The 15309-nt window shown below is 43.5% G+C and overlaps 1 protein-coding gene and 1 long non-coding RNA gene across 4 annotated transcripts in view; both read right to left on the reverse strand.

Annotated features, from left to right (window-relative positions):
• Nucleotides 1-10841, reverse strand: part of LOC139545045 (uncharacterized) — a 33827-nt gene extending 22986 nt beyond the window's left edge. The window contains exons 1-2 of the long non-coding RNA XR_011668986.1: nucleotides 10764-10841; nucleotides 10489-10590 (exon numbers count right to left, since the gene is read on the reverse strand). This is a non-coding gene — a long non-coding RNA (uncharacterized lncRNA). The remainder of the gene's footprint in view (nucleotides 1-10488; nucleotides 10591-10763) is intronic.
• LOC139545044 (succinyl-CoA:3-ketoacid coenzyme A transferase 1, mitochondrial-like) overlaps nucleotides 1-15309 on the reverse strand; it is a 145476-nt gene that overhangs the window by 110740 nt on the left and 19427 nt on the right. The window lies entirely within an intron of this gene.

A 15309-nucleotide genomic window follows, 5' to 3' on the forward strand; every position in this document is an offset into this window, starting at 1 on the left:
GGTAATGAGAGTCCTTTCAATCCCCACGCCACAGTCTCCTCATCATGACGCCCACAGAGAGCGGTGTCTAGGACCAGATGGACAGACAGTGGGAGGGAGATGACACCTTGGAGGATGGATGCCGTATCAAAATATCAAAATACACCCTCGGCTGACATGAAAAAAGGCACACAGACGCATGCTCACACACACACTCAAAGAAGAGGGGAGGGGAGGCAAAGGTTGTGATAATGCAAAAATAATTATAATAATGATAATGCGATGTGCGGTTCATCACATCCTAAAATGCATTAGACATGATTGCATCTGTGATAAGGGGATAACAGATCGAGAGATGGGTGCTACAGAACATTCCAAAATGGAGCCGAGCAGAGTCTCGTTGGCCAGCGACCAGGGCAGACTGCCAAAATGCTATTCTATATCGTTGTCCTATGATGTAAAGCATATCAATGAGTTGTCTTTTTTTACCAGGAAAACCATTAGCTAGTTCTACTTCACGTTTGGAAGACTGAGGGTGAAGTCAAGCTCAGTTGACTATAGCACAGTAGCCTGTATCTGATGTTGAGCTGAGAACAGAATTGATCTGGTAACTTTCCCAAAACTCCCAGGAATTCTGGTTGGAGGATGACTGGATTTTCTGCATATTCCCTCCCTACTGATTCACAGAATATTCCAACCGGGATTTCTGGAAATCCTGGGAATTTTGGGATAATCTCTGGAAATGTGCAACCCTAGTTGAGGATGAGTGAGACCAATGTCATTCAATTATTTTTTCATTGAAGTGTGACAGGATAAGTGAGGAACACGGTGGTAGGCTACATCTTCAACAACATTGTCAGAAACAGCTCAGCCATGCTGGGAAAATGACTCATTTTATTCTCTGCACATCACAACCTCTACCAACCATCCAGTGTAGGAACTTAACCTCTATGTATAGTGTAGACTCTTGCCGGTGTCAAAATCCCAGAGTTAAACTAAGGATTTGGGAGGAATTGTCTGTAAGTAAACACTACAGCTTTGTACCCGAGGGCATTTCCATCTGAAAGGTCCCATGAGCACCAGCATGAAGTTCATAGGAACATATCAAATGTGGTGTCAAATGAAAGCTAACATGCTGACCACACCCCCCGCATTGCAAAATAAATGTACACATACATTATATTCAATCATTGCACCCGCACCGCTCGTGCGTCTGCGTAGCCAGGCGCTAAAAAGACACTTGGTTATATTTGTGACGCTTGACGCGCTACAAGTCCCGCCTCTCCCATCTCCTCATTCGTTTTTAGGAGCATATACGCACGTGGGGGATTAAAAGATGAACTGAGATCCACACTCGAGTCCAGTTGGTGGTGGTAGTGCACCTTAAAGTTGGTTGCTGACCACCATATGAAGTCCAAAGAAGGAGAAGCCTGAAGGAGGAGAGATTACTAGAAACTAACTCAGTTTACCCTTTTATCTGTGGATTAATTGTCAGAGTAGAGGACCTTGTGCATTTTAGGGTAAAATAACATCCCAATGTTTATATCCCAGGACAAATTAGCTAGCAACAGCAAGCTAGATAATTGTCATAAATTATTAATGCTTTTCAACCTCCCCAAATTAATATAGTTAGTTCAGAGTTTGTTTTGATATTTCAACCTGAGGCTCCTGATCGCATCTGGTGTGGGTGGAAAAAAATCAACATGCGAGCGAGCGGTCAGCATGTAAGAGTCTATATTTTGGGTAAATTAAGCAATATATACATTTTTCAACCATTCTCCATTTAAAAAAAATTAGGCATAAGTAAAAGCTTTGATTTCTGTAAAACAGATGGAAAAATGAGTCTTAGAAAGCATCTACCAGAAAGTCTTAAAAAGGTATTAGAAATACATAAAAACACAATCATGTTGACGCAAAGACCTCTGCTAACGAATATCAAAACGTACATTTATTTTGAAAAATTGTATACCTTCTGTAAGATATTTTCTATTTTCTTTCTCTCTCATGAGGGAGGATAATGAAAGTCCACAGAGCTAACAAGTAATGGTTGGTAGACCTACCAATTAGTTATAGTGATTTTACTGATATCAATTTTGTGATTAAAACTCACAATACTGTTACCGAATTGTTAACAGAATTATCCAAAAACTGTAATGGAATTACTGCAACTGAATTGACTACAATGGAAAATCATAAGTCACAAACCACAGTTGGGTCACCTGATACTGTCCTCCCTGATTAGCTCATAACTGTTTTATTTCTCTTTCTGACGTCTGGTGGTCAAACCAAGAGTGTTAAAACAGTCCGTCTGGTCAACCCCTCCCCTCTCTCTTTCTCACTATCCAGATAATGTCACCTCTCCCAGCACTTACTGACTCCTACGCATGAGCCACCTCTCTTTCCATTTACTGTAAATAGCATCCTCACCCACTGAGCACCGACCAACAGTCCACCCTAGCCTTGACGGTAATGTCCACAGACGGACCGGACTGGACCAAATTTGAACCTATCATAGATGTACAATGCCTTCAGAAAGTATTCAAACCCCTAGAATTTTTTCAACGTTTTGTTGTGTTACAGACTGAATTATAAATTGATTGAAATTAGATTGTAACTGTCCAACTACACAAAATATCCCATAATATGAAAGTGGAATTGTTTTTAAAAGTTTTACAAATTAATAAAAAATTAAAAGCTAAAATGTTTTGAGTCAATAAATATTCAAGCCCTTTGTTATGAGAAGCCTAGATAAGTTCAGGAGTAAACATTTGCTTAACATGCCACATAAGTTCCATGGACTCACTCTGTGTGCAATAATAGTATTTAACAAGATTTTTGAATGATTACCTCATCTCTGTACCCCACACATAGAATTATTTCTAAGGTCCCTCAGTCAAGCAGTTTTTCAATGTTCCTGAGTGGCCGAGTTACAGTTTTGACTTAAATCTACCTGAAAATCTATGGCAAGATCTGAAAATTGTTGTCTAGCAATGATCAACAACCAATTTGATAGAGCTTAAGAGTTTTGAAAAGAATAACGGGAAAATGTTCCACATTCCAAGTGTGGAAACCTCTTAAAGACTTACCCAGAAAGACTCAGATCTGAAATCGCTGCCAAAGGTACATCTACAAAGTACTGACTCAGGGGTGTGATAACTTCTGTAAATGAGATTTCTGTATTTCATTTTCAATTAATTAGCTAACATTTCTAAAACATGTTTTCACTTTGTCAATATGTTTTTATTGTTTATTAATTACATTTATGAAAAGCTGAAATGTCTTGAGTCAATAAATATTCAACCCCTTTGAAATGGCAAGCCTAAATAAGTTCAGGGGTAAAAATGTGCTAGTCACATAATAGGTTGCACGGACTCACTCTGTGTGCAATTAGTGTTTAATATGATTTTTGAATGACTACCTCATCTCTGTGCACCACACATACAGTTATCTGTAAGGTCTCTCAGTCAATCAGTGAATTTCAAACACAGACTCAACAACAAAGACCAGGGATTTTTTCCATTGACTCGCAAAGAAGGGCACCTATTGGTAGATAAAACTTTTTTTTTTTTTTTAACATCTGCTTCAGTGTCTTTTCCAACAGCCAAATCTACACTGGAGCTGCTGACCAAAATGACATTGATTGTTCCTGAGCAGCCTAATTACAGTTTTGACTTAATCGGCTTGACAGATCTTGAAGAATTAAAAAAATAATAACGTGCAAATATTGTACAATCCAGGTGTGCAAAGTTCTTAAGAGACTTACCCAGAAAGACTTACAGCTGTAATTGCTGCCAAAGGTAATTCTAATATCTATCGACTCAGGGGGTTGAATACCTATCTAATCAAAATATATTAGTGTTTCATTTTCTATTATTTTTTTATTTTTCCACTGAGAGTATTTTGTGTAGATCGTTGATATTTTCAACTACTTTTACTTCACTACATTCCTTACAAAAAATGATGTACTTTTTACTCCATACATTTTCCTTGACATCCAAAGTACTCATTACATTTTGAATGCTTAGCAGGACAGGAAAATGGTCCAATTCACACAGTTATCAACAGAACCTCCCTGGTCTTCCCTACTGCCTCTGATCTGGCAGACTCACTAAACACACACACTTTGTTTGTAAATTATGTCTGAATGTTGGTGTGCCCCTGGCTATCCGTAAATAAAAAATAAAAACAAATATGGTGCCGTCTGGTTTGCTTAATATAAGGAATTTGAAATGATTTATACTTTTGATACTTAAGTGTATTTTAAACCAAATACTTTTAGACTTTCTTGAATTTTACTTGAGTAAAAGTAAAGATGCCTTCATAGAAAATGACTTAAGTATGACAATTGGGTATTTTTTCCACCACTGCCCATTTCAGGAAGCTTGGTGTAGGTCGCACGTCACTACTTCACAGTAGAGGCATTTGAACACAAAAATTATACATTTCTTATGTGATTTTTGACAGAAATGCCTTATGGAACATGTTAAAACGTGTATGCCATCTGTAAATACGAATAACATTGTTAAATTCCGAGCCTAGTTGGTTTAGCCACGAAAAAAAGACAGGAACCTCCACGCTAGCCATGACTGGCTGAGATAATGGATGGGCTGGACATGCCGAGAGATGAGTTCAGATTGGTCTGCCATGTAGCAGGCTTCTGTCTATAACATGAGCTGCTCAGTATGTGTAGATAATCCTTGCTACTGCAGCTTTTTTGAAAAATATCATGGAGAACTGCAAAAGTGTTGATACGGCTCTCAACATCGCTGCCCTGAATTTAACAGGCGCTAACGACAAAGATCGACAAAACATTTTTCATTGAACCAGACATTGTAGAGTCTTCTGATGACAGTGATGGTGTTGTTGTCACGGAAGAAGTTGACCGAGTTTTGAAAGCAGTGGAATCCCCAGTGGAAGCAGAGTATGATTGCAAATGTGGAGGGAGACAAAAAGAGATCACAGAAGGCTGTTGTATAACATTTTCCGACAAGATAGAACTGCCAAAGGGGGCAGAGTTGCAATCTACTGCAGAGATAGCCTGCAGAGTTCTGTCATACTGTCCAGGTCTGTACCCAAACAATTCGAGAATCTACTTTTAAAAATCCACCTTTCCAGAAACAAGTCTCTCACCGCTGCCGCTTGTTATAGACACCCTTCAGCTCCCAGCTGTGCCCTGGACACCATATGTGAATTGATTGCCCCCCATCTATCTTCACAGTTCGTACTGTTAGGTGATCTAAACTGGGACATGCCCGCCCCCCGCTTCTCATTCACCCAAATCCAGACAGCTGATGTTCTAAAAGAGCTGCAAAATCTGGATCCCTACATATCAGCAGGGCTAGACAATCTGGACCCTCTCTTTCTAAAATTATCCGCTGAAAATTGTTGCAGGTATATTTCACTGGTCATCCCCAAAGCCAACACTTACTTTGGTCGCCTTTCCTTCCAGTTCTCTGCTGCCAATGACTGGAACGAATTGTAAAAAGAAATCACTGAAGCTGGAGTCTTATATCTCCCTCTCTAACTTTAAGCATCAGCTGTCAGAGCAGCTTACGATCACTGTACCTGTACACAGCCAAACTACCTCATCCCCATATTGTTACTTATCCTCTTGCTCTTTTTCACCCCAGCATCTCTACTTGCACATCTACCACTCCAGTGTTAATCCTAAATTGTAATTATTTCACCACTTTGGCCTATTTATTGCCTTACCTCCCTACTCTTCTACATTTGTACATAGATTTTTCCACTGTGTTATTGACTGTACGTTTATGTGTAACTCGGTGTTGTTGTTTTTGTCGCACTGCTTTGCTTTATTTTGGCCAGGCCGCATTTGTAAATGAGAACTTGTTCTCAACTGGCCTACCTGGTTAAATAAAGGTGAAATTAAAAAAAAGGTATAAAAAAAAAAGGTACCCATGACGTAATTCCGCTACCGTAATTCCTTTACAGGTGTACATCCACTGTACTGTAGTTCAATAACCAAAATAGATTTTTTTCAAACTCAAGGTGTCATGTCATAGCTGACACACCATTCTTGGAAAATGTGGTTGCATAAAAACCTGAGGGAGATTTTACCTTAATTCCTTTACCGGCTTTACTGGCTCCAGGTCATCTACAAGTCTCTACTAGGTAAAGCCCTGCCTTATCTCAGCTCACTGGTCACCATAGCAGCGCCCACCCGTAGCACTCGCTCCAGCAGGTATATCTCACTAGTCACCCCAAGGCCAATTCTTCCTTTGGCCGCCTTTCCTTCCAGTTCTCTGCTGCCAATGACTGGAACGAGCTGCAAAAATCACTGAAGCTGGAGACTCATATCTCCCTCACTAGCTTTAAGCACCAGCTGTCAGAGCAGCTCACAGATCACTGCACCTGTACATAGCCCATCTGGAAATAGCCCATACAACTACCTCATCCCCATACTGTATTTATTTATTTTGCACCCCAGTATCTCTACTGGCGCATTCATCTTCTGCACATCAATCACTCCAGTGTCTAATTGGTATATTGTAATTACTTCGCCACCATGGCCTATTTATTGCCTTACCTCCCTTATCTTACGTCATTTGCACACACTGTATATAGATTTTCTTCAACTGTATTATTGACTGTATGTTGTGTGTTGTATGTGTTGTCTGTGTTGTTGTATGTGTCAAACTGCTTTGCTTTATTATTGGCCAGGTCGCAGTTGTAAATGAGAAATTGTTCTCAACTAGCCTACCTGGTTAAATAAAGGTGAAATACATTTTTAAAAATTCAAAAAATACCAAAGTTTGCATCTGCACAGTTCTTCCACTAAATTAGTTTTTGTAAATTTTTCTGTGGAAATTGTTTGTTAAAACAAAATGTATGCCATCTAAAACCTGTTTTTTGTTGGCATACATTTTAAAGTGAAAAAACGGAGTCAAGTAGTAATTCCGTTAACGTGGAATTGCCACCACCCGAACTCTGTACAGCCTTAACTAAAGGGATAAGGCCAGAAGATGACCAGACAGTTTCATATCCTGGTCTCAGATCTTGTATGTGTTTTAGTCAACTACTCTGACCATCGTTGTGATGAATATCATTGTGATGAATGTCATTGTCAACTACTATGTCATACATGGCAGTATCGTGCTCCTATAGCGTACGTGTTTGGTGTTTTATTCACAATGAAACTAACAGTTGTAAACTCATGTAAACATTATATGATATTATAATATATTTCTACTCAGCATCCCTGTCCAATATATCAACAGCACCCTGCTGCTGCTGTAGATAACCAACTGCCACTTGTGTGATAATGAATTTGAAAAAATACTTTAGAATTCAGCTCACTTTTCACTTTTTAAGTTTCTGCAATTAAAGGACATTTGCTGCAATCCTTCCCCTGTCCATCTCAATACCTAAATCTGTTCTCTGCAAATACTACCAATAAATAACTCTCAACATTCTCTCCACAGATGTCAATGTCTTCAATATGACCTTCACACTATTTGTCCAGTTATGCTATACACTGCATAGAGGTACTTAATTTAAAACCTGACAAATCACTGTCTGCATGCACGCAGACAGAGAGACTCAGAGAGACTCAGAGACAACCTTAGACCTTGAGGCTGGAGGTGCAGGGGTGAATGTAGAGAGAGTCCTCCACTTAGGCCCACCTGTCTGTCTGCGGTCAATCCCTCTGGGTCTGAGTCAGAGTGGACAGAAGGCATACACCATTACCTAACCTATTCCCTCTCACTGCTAAACTCAGGCCCCATGCAGCAGAAAACCCACAACATCAGCGCCATGATCAATACCCACATCATCACCGCCAGGATCAACACCCGCAACATCAGCGCCAGGATCAATACCCGCAACATCAGCGCCAGGATCAATACCCACAACATCAGCGCCAGGATCAATACCCACAACATCAGCGCCAGGATCAATACCCACAACATCACCGCCAGATCAACACCCACAACATCACCGCCAGATTATCACCCACATCATCACCGCCAGATTATCACCCACATCATCACCTCCAGATTATCACCCACATCATCACCTCCAGATCATCACCTCCAGATCAACACCCACATCATCACCTCCAGATCAACACCCACATCATCACCTCCAGATCAACACCCACATCATCACCTCCAGATCAACACCCACATCATCACCTCCAGATCAACACCCACATCATCACCTCCAGATCAACACCCACATCATCACCTCCAGATCAACACCCACATCATCACCTCCAGATCAACACCCACATCATCACCTCCAGATCAACACCCACATCATCACCTCCAGATCAACACCCACATCATCACCTCCAGATCAACACCCACATCATCACCTCCAGATCAACACCCACATCATCACCTCCAGATCAACACCCACATCATCACCTCCAGATCAACACCCACATCATCACCTCCAGATCAACACCCACATCATCACCTCCAGATCAACACCCACATCATCACCTCCAGATCAACACCCACATCATCACCTCCAGATCAACACCCACATCATCACCTCCAGATCAACACCCACATCGTCACCTCCAGATCAACACCCACATCGTCACCTCCAGATCAACACCCACATCGTCACCTCCAGATCAAGACCCACATCGTCACCTCCAGATCAAGACCCACATCGTCACCTCCAGATCAAGACCCACATCGTCACCTCCAGATCAAGACCCACATCATCACCTCCAGATCATCACCCACATCATCACCTCCAGATCATCACCCACATCATCACCTCCAGATCATCACCCACATCATCACCTCCAGATCATCACCCACATCATCACCTCCAGATCATCACCCACATCATCACCTCCAGATCAACACCCACATCATCACCTCCAGATCAACACCCACATCATCACCTCCAGATCAACACCCACATCATCACCTCCAGATCAACACCCACATCATCACCTCCAGATCAACACCCACATCATCACCTCCAGATCAACACCCACATCATCACCTCCAGATCAACACCCACATCATCACCTCCAGATCAACACCCACATCATCACCTCCAGATCAAGACCCACATCATCACCTCCAGATCAAGACCCACATCGTCACCTCCAGATCAAGACCCACATCGTCACCTCCAGATCAAGACCCACATCGTCACCTCCAGATCAAGACCCACATCGTCACCTCCAGATCAAGACCCACATCATCACCTCCAGATCATCACCCACATCATCACCTCCAGATCATCACCCACATCATCACCTCCAGATCATCACCCACATCATCACCTCCAAATCATCACCCACAGATCATCACCCACATCATCACCCACAGATCAACACCCACATCATCACCGCCAGGATCAACACCCACAGATCATCACCCACATCATCACCTCCAGATCATCACCCACAGATCATCACCCACATCATCACCTCCAGATCAACACCCACAACATCACAGATTGAAATTCTGAACTTGCTCTGCCAGCAAAGATTCACTTATCTTCAGTGAGATCGTAATTGTTTCACTATCAGAGATAAGTGGCTTAATGATTATATCAATACAGGGATATATTGCCTACATTTCATAGATAATGTTCATGTGTATTGGTGCCATGAAAAGGAGTCGCCACGAAAAGAGGTAAATGAGGATAAGTCTGTTTTCAGGTCACAAAATGAATACAGGGCGAACGTGTTAAGGCTAAATTGTAATTATTTTGCCTCTATGGCCTATTTATTGCCTTACCTCCCTACTCATCTACATTTGAAAACACTGTATTCAGATTTTTCTATTGTGTTATTAACTGTATGTTTGTTTTAGTCCATGTGTTTACTCCATTTGTTTTACTCCATGTGTTTACTCCATGTGTTTTACTCCATGTGTTTTAATCCATGTGTGGAACTGCTTTGCTCTATCTTGGCCAGGACGCAGTTGTAAATGAGAACTTGTTCTCAACTGGCCTACCTGGTTAAATAAAGGTGAATTAAAAATAAAATAATTAAATTGTGCATCTAAGGATTCTCAGCTCTTGCTGATCCAAAAAGTGATAGTGTGACTGTTAATGCAAACATTATGACAGAGCATGGTTGTGTTACCTTCTAAAGAGACAAGAGAGTCTAAATCCCATAGACATATTCTAATGACAAATCCTTATAGGGTGCACCCAGATGCAGGATTTGCTTTGAATGGGAATATCACTTCCACTTATTCTATGGCTGTGTGTGCAAGAGTATTCTAGAGTGTTCAAGAACTCTGCTGGTGATTCTCTCAGTGGAGTAACTGTTTGATAACTTTGGGTTTTGTGTGAGGAAGACATTTTGGATTAGAAGAGCTACTCCCATCACATCTTAGAATGCTGTTGGTTATGTCTGCTGTTGGCTTCACTGCAATTTAGACAATAGGGGGATAAAAGCATTTGTGATATGCAGACGGCTGTTTGAAAGGAAATGAAAAGGAGCCTACAACAAAAAACTTCAAAGATTAGCCTCCTGCTGAAATTGACTGTTTCTTTTGTGTAGCCTACCTGGGCGTCGAGGAAAATGCCATGCTTGATGTTCTAAGGCGATGAATTAAGAAGTTGGATGCAATTTTTCATACTCCGCTCTTTTCAGCGTCTGTTCATAATCTGATTTCAAAGGATGTTTGGGAAGTGTGTTAAGTAGACGTGAAGTCCATTAATTGAGACGTGACACCAACTGAAAATTGGGTACCTAAAGTAACATTTATTTAGGCTACCTAAAATATATATATATATATATATCTCTCCTTTTTAAAAACAATGTCATTATTTTTACTGACCTTGTTTTAATTGCAATTTCCTTCCCTCTTTTCCTCTCTCTGGGGAGTTCATCTCTGCCACTGTTGTTCTGTGTTAAATTACACTAGTTAGTAAAAACCATGACATCAATACCATTTAGGTGGTTGATTTGTTATGAATTTATACCATTTGGTCTGTACTCCATAAAATATGTCATGTGCAATAATGTTTTACAACCAAGCTTGATGACTAAGTCCCCTGAACAACAGTTGCCATCAAGCTTGACTCAGACTATGAAAAATTATTGCACAGACCACACTTTACTATCAGTTTGCAGTCCAAATAAACCACTTCATCCATCAAGTTGTTGGACTGTTTGTTCAGCACTTTCTGAGTGAGTGAGTGAGTGAGTGAGTGAGTGAGTGAGTGAGTGAGTGAGTGAGTGAGTGAGTGAGTGAGTGAGTGTGACAGAGACAGCTAAATACCTGCCACACCATGGGGTCGAGAGTAGCTGTTTGAGTTGGACAGCAGAGTGAGGAAAAGCAGCCTACAAGTGCTCAGCATATGTGGGAACTCCTTCAAGACTGTTGGAAAAGCATTTCAGGTGAAGCTGGCTGAGAGAATGCCAAGCGTGTGCAAAGCTGTCATCAAGGCAAAGGGTGGCTACTTTGAAGAATCTCGAATATAAAATATGTTTTGATATGTTTAACACTTTTGTGTTACTACTTGATTCCATATGTGTCTTCACTATTATTCTACAATGTAGAAAATAGTACAAATAAAGACAAACCCTTGATTGAGTAGCTGTGTCCAAACAGTTGACTGATACTGTATATATATATTGTACTGCTCTAGGAATATAATTATTGTTTGCATAACCTTATATACTATTATGTATTGATAGTATTGTGCACTGCAGAGAACACCAGAAGAAAAATTTTCATAGTGAATTGATGTAATGTTTGTTTCAATTAATCCCATAAGGGATGGGTTGCCAACTGGCGATTTGACACGAAAATAAAATGTAATTCATTCATTCATTGAAATTTCATTCAGACACTCTAGACAGATGGTTGAGAATCCTAAAGGTTGAAGCCGACAGTTTATGATTAAACACAAACAATTACATCCCCAGCAGCCTGGATCTCTCCTCTCCTCCCATTCAACTCAACTGGTTTATTATTCACGGACCTCAAGAGAACTCACAACACACACTCGGTCACGCACGCACGTACACACACAGCATCAACAACTTCAACATACCTATAAGCCAAGTGGGTGCTACATATTTGTCGAGAATAAATGTAGTTTTCCCCAATATAATGTAGTCTAAAGTGCTTTGAGTACCTGGAGGAATAAGCCAATGTAAATGTCCTTGTAAAAGACTGTTGTTCCAGAGTTACACTGGACTCACATATTCGACCCCGCTGATACCCCTTTAACCGCCTTAACTTAGAAAATATGCTTCTTGCATTGAAAACAGACAGCTCTCCAGCTAGTTCTCCTCTGCACTACATAGCATGAAAAATCAACGGCTGCCTTGGATTAATTGAAAAGAGAAGTACTGTACATTCAAAGTGTCTAATGGAATATAGGAAAGCGCTTCTCTCTCCCAGCACATGAATCCAGGCCAGAGCCTGAGCACCCAGCTACTGACTTTCCATTCCTTCTTATGACTAAGAGGGTTTATATCTCCACACAGATGACGACGGGGGACGGGGGGCTGGTGTATTATATCTCCACAGAGCAGAGGGTGGGGGGGTGGGGGTTTATATCTCCACAGAGCAGAGAGTGGGGGGGTGGGGGTTTATATCTCCACAGAGCAGAGAGTGGGGGGGTGGGGGTTTATATCTCCACAGAGCAGAGGGTGGGGGGTAGTGGTTTATATCTCCACAGAGCAGAGGGTGGGGGGGTAGTGGTTTATATCTCCACAGAGCAGAGGGTGGGGGGGTAGTGGTTTATATCTCCACAGAGCAGAGGGTGGGGGGGTAGTGGTTTATATCTCCACAGAGCAGAGGGTGGGGGGGGTAGTGGTTTATATCTCCACAGAGCAGAGGGTGGGGGGGTAGTGGTTTATATCTCCACAGAACAGAGGGTGGGGGGGTAGTGGTTTATATCTCCACAGAGCAGAGAGTGGGGGGTGGTGGTTTATATCTCCACAAAACAGGGGGTGGGGGGGTAGTGGTTTATATCTCCACAGAGCAGAGAGTGGGGGGGTGGGGGTTTATATCTCCACAGAGCAGAGAGTGGGGGGTGGTGGTTTATATCTCCACAGAGCAGAGGGTGGGGGGTAGTGGTTTATATCTCCACAGAACAGAGGGTGGGGGGGTGGTGGTTTATATCTCCACAGAGCAGAGAGTGGGGGGTAGTGGTTTATATCTCCACAGAGCAGAGAGTGGGGGGGTGGGGGTTTATATCTCCACAGAGCAGAGAGTGGGGGGGTGGGGGTTTATATCTCCACAGAACAGAGGGTGGGGGGGTGGTGGTTTATATCTCCACAGAACAGAGGGTGGGGGGTAGTGGTTTATATCTCCACAGAGCAGAGGGTGGGGGGGTGGTGGTTTAAATCTCCACAGAACAGAGGGTGGGGGTGGTGGTTTATATCTCCACAGAGCAGAGGGTGGGGGGTAGTGGTTTATATCTCCACAGAGCAGAGGGTAGGGGGGTGGTGGTTTATATCTCCACAGAGCAGAGGGTAGGGGGGTGGTGGTTTATATCTCCACAGAGCAGAGGGTGGGGGGTAGTGGTTTATATCTCCACAGAGCAGAGGGTGGGGGGGTAGTGGTTTATATCTCCACAGAACAGAGAGTGGGGGGTGGTGGTTTATATCTCCACAGAGCAGAGGGTGGGGGGTAGTGGTTTATATCTCCACAGAGCAGAGAGTGGGGGGTGGTGGTTTATATCTCCACAGAGCAGAGGGTGGGGGGGTAGTGGTTTATATCTCCACAGAGCAGAGGGTGGGGGGTAGTGGTTTATATCTCCACAGAGCAGAGAGTGGGGGGTGGTGGTTTATATCTCCACAGAGCAGAGGGTGGGGGGGTAGTGGTTTATATCTCCACAGAGCAGAGGGTGGGGGGGTGGTGGTTTATATCTCCACAGAACAGAGGGTGGGGGGTAGTGGTTTATATCTCCACAGAACAGAGGGTGGGGGGTAGTGGTTTATATCTCCACAGAACAGAGGGTGGGGGGGTGGGGGTTTATATCTCCACAGAGCAGAGGGTGGGGGGGTAGTGGTTTATATATCCACAGAGCAGAGGGTGGGGGGGTGGGGGTTTATATCTCCACAGAACAGAGGGTGGGGGGTAGTGGTTTATATCTCCACAGAACAGAGGGTGGGGGGGTGGGGGTTTATTTCTCCACAGAGCAGAGGGGGGGGGGGGGGGGGGGGGTGTTTATATCTCCACAGAGCAGAGGGTGGGTGGGTGGTGGTTTATATCTCCACAGAGCAGAGGGTGGGGGGTAGTGGTTTATATCTCCACAGAACAGAGGGTGGGGGGGTAGTGGTTTATATCTCCACAGAGCAGAGAGTGGGGGGTAGTGGTTTATATCTCCACAGAGCAGAGAGTGGGGGGGTGGGGGTTTATATCTCCACAGAGCAGAGAGTGGGGGGGTGGGGGTTTATATCTCCACAGAGCAGAGGGTGGGGGGGTAGTGGTTTATATCTCCACAGAACAGAGGGTGGGGGGGTGGTGGTTTATATCTCCACAGAACAGAGGGTGGGGGGGTAGTGGTTTATATCTCCACAGAACAGAGGGTGGGGGGGTAGTGGTTTATATCTCCACAGAACAGAGGGTGGGGGGGTGGGGGTTTATATCTCCACAGAGCAGAGGGTGGGGGGGTAGTGGTTTATATCTCCACAGAACAGAGAGTGGGGGGTGGTGGTTTATATCTCCACAGAGCAGAGGGTGGGGGGTAGTGGTTTATATCTCCACAGAGCAGAGAGTGGGGGGTGGTGGTTTATATCTCCACAGAGCAGAGGGTGGGGGGGTGTGGTTTATATCTCCACAGAGCAGAGGGTGGGGGGTAGTGGTTTATATCTCCACAGAGCAGAGAGTGGGGGGTGGTGGTTTATATCTCCACAGAGCAGAGGGTGGGGGGGTAGTGGTTTATATCTCCACAGAGCAGAGGGTGGGGGGTGGTGGTTTATATCTCCAGAGAACAGAGGGTGGGGGGTAGTGGTTTATATCTCCACAGAACAGAGGGTGGGGGGTAGTGGTTTATATCTCCACAGAACAGAGGGTGGGGGGGGTGGGGGTTTATATCTCCACAGAGCAGAGGGTGGGGGGGTAGTGGTTTATATATCCACAGAGCAGAGGGTGGGGGGGTAGTGGTTTATATATCCACAGAGCAGAGGGTGGGGGGGTGGGGGTTTATATCTCCACAGAACAGAGGGTGGGGGGTAGTGGTTTATATCTCCACAGAACAGAGGGTGGGGGGGTGGGGGTTTATATCTCCACAGAGCAGAGGGGGGGGGATGGTTTATATCTCCACAGAGCAGAGGGTGGGGGGTAGTGGTTTATATCTCCACAGAACAGAGGGTGGGGGGGTGGGGGTTTATATCTCCACAGAGCAGAGGGTGGGGGGGTA

Source organism: Salvelinus alpinus, chromosome 19 (genome assembly GCF_045679555.1).
Source record: "Salvelinus alpinus chromosome 19, SLU_Salpinus.1, whole genome shotgun sequence".
Classification (NCBI taxonomy): Eukaryota; Metazoa; Chordata; class Actinopteri; order Salmoniformes; family Salmonidae; genus Salvelinus; species Salvelinus alpinus.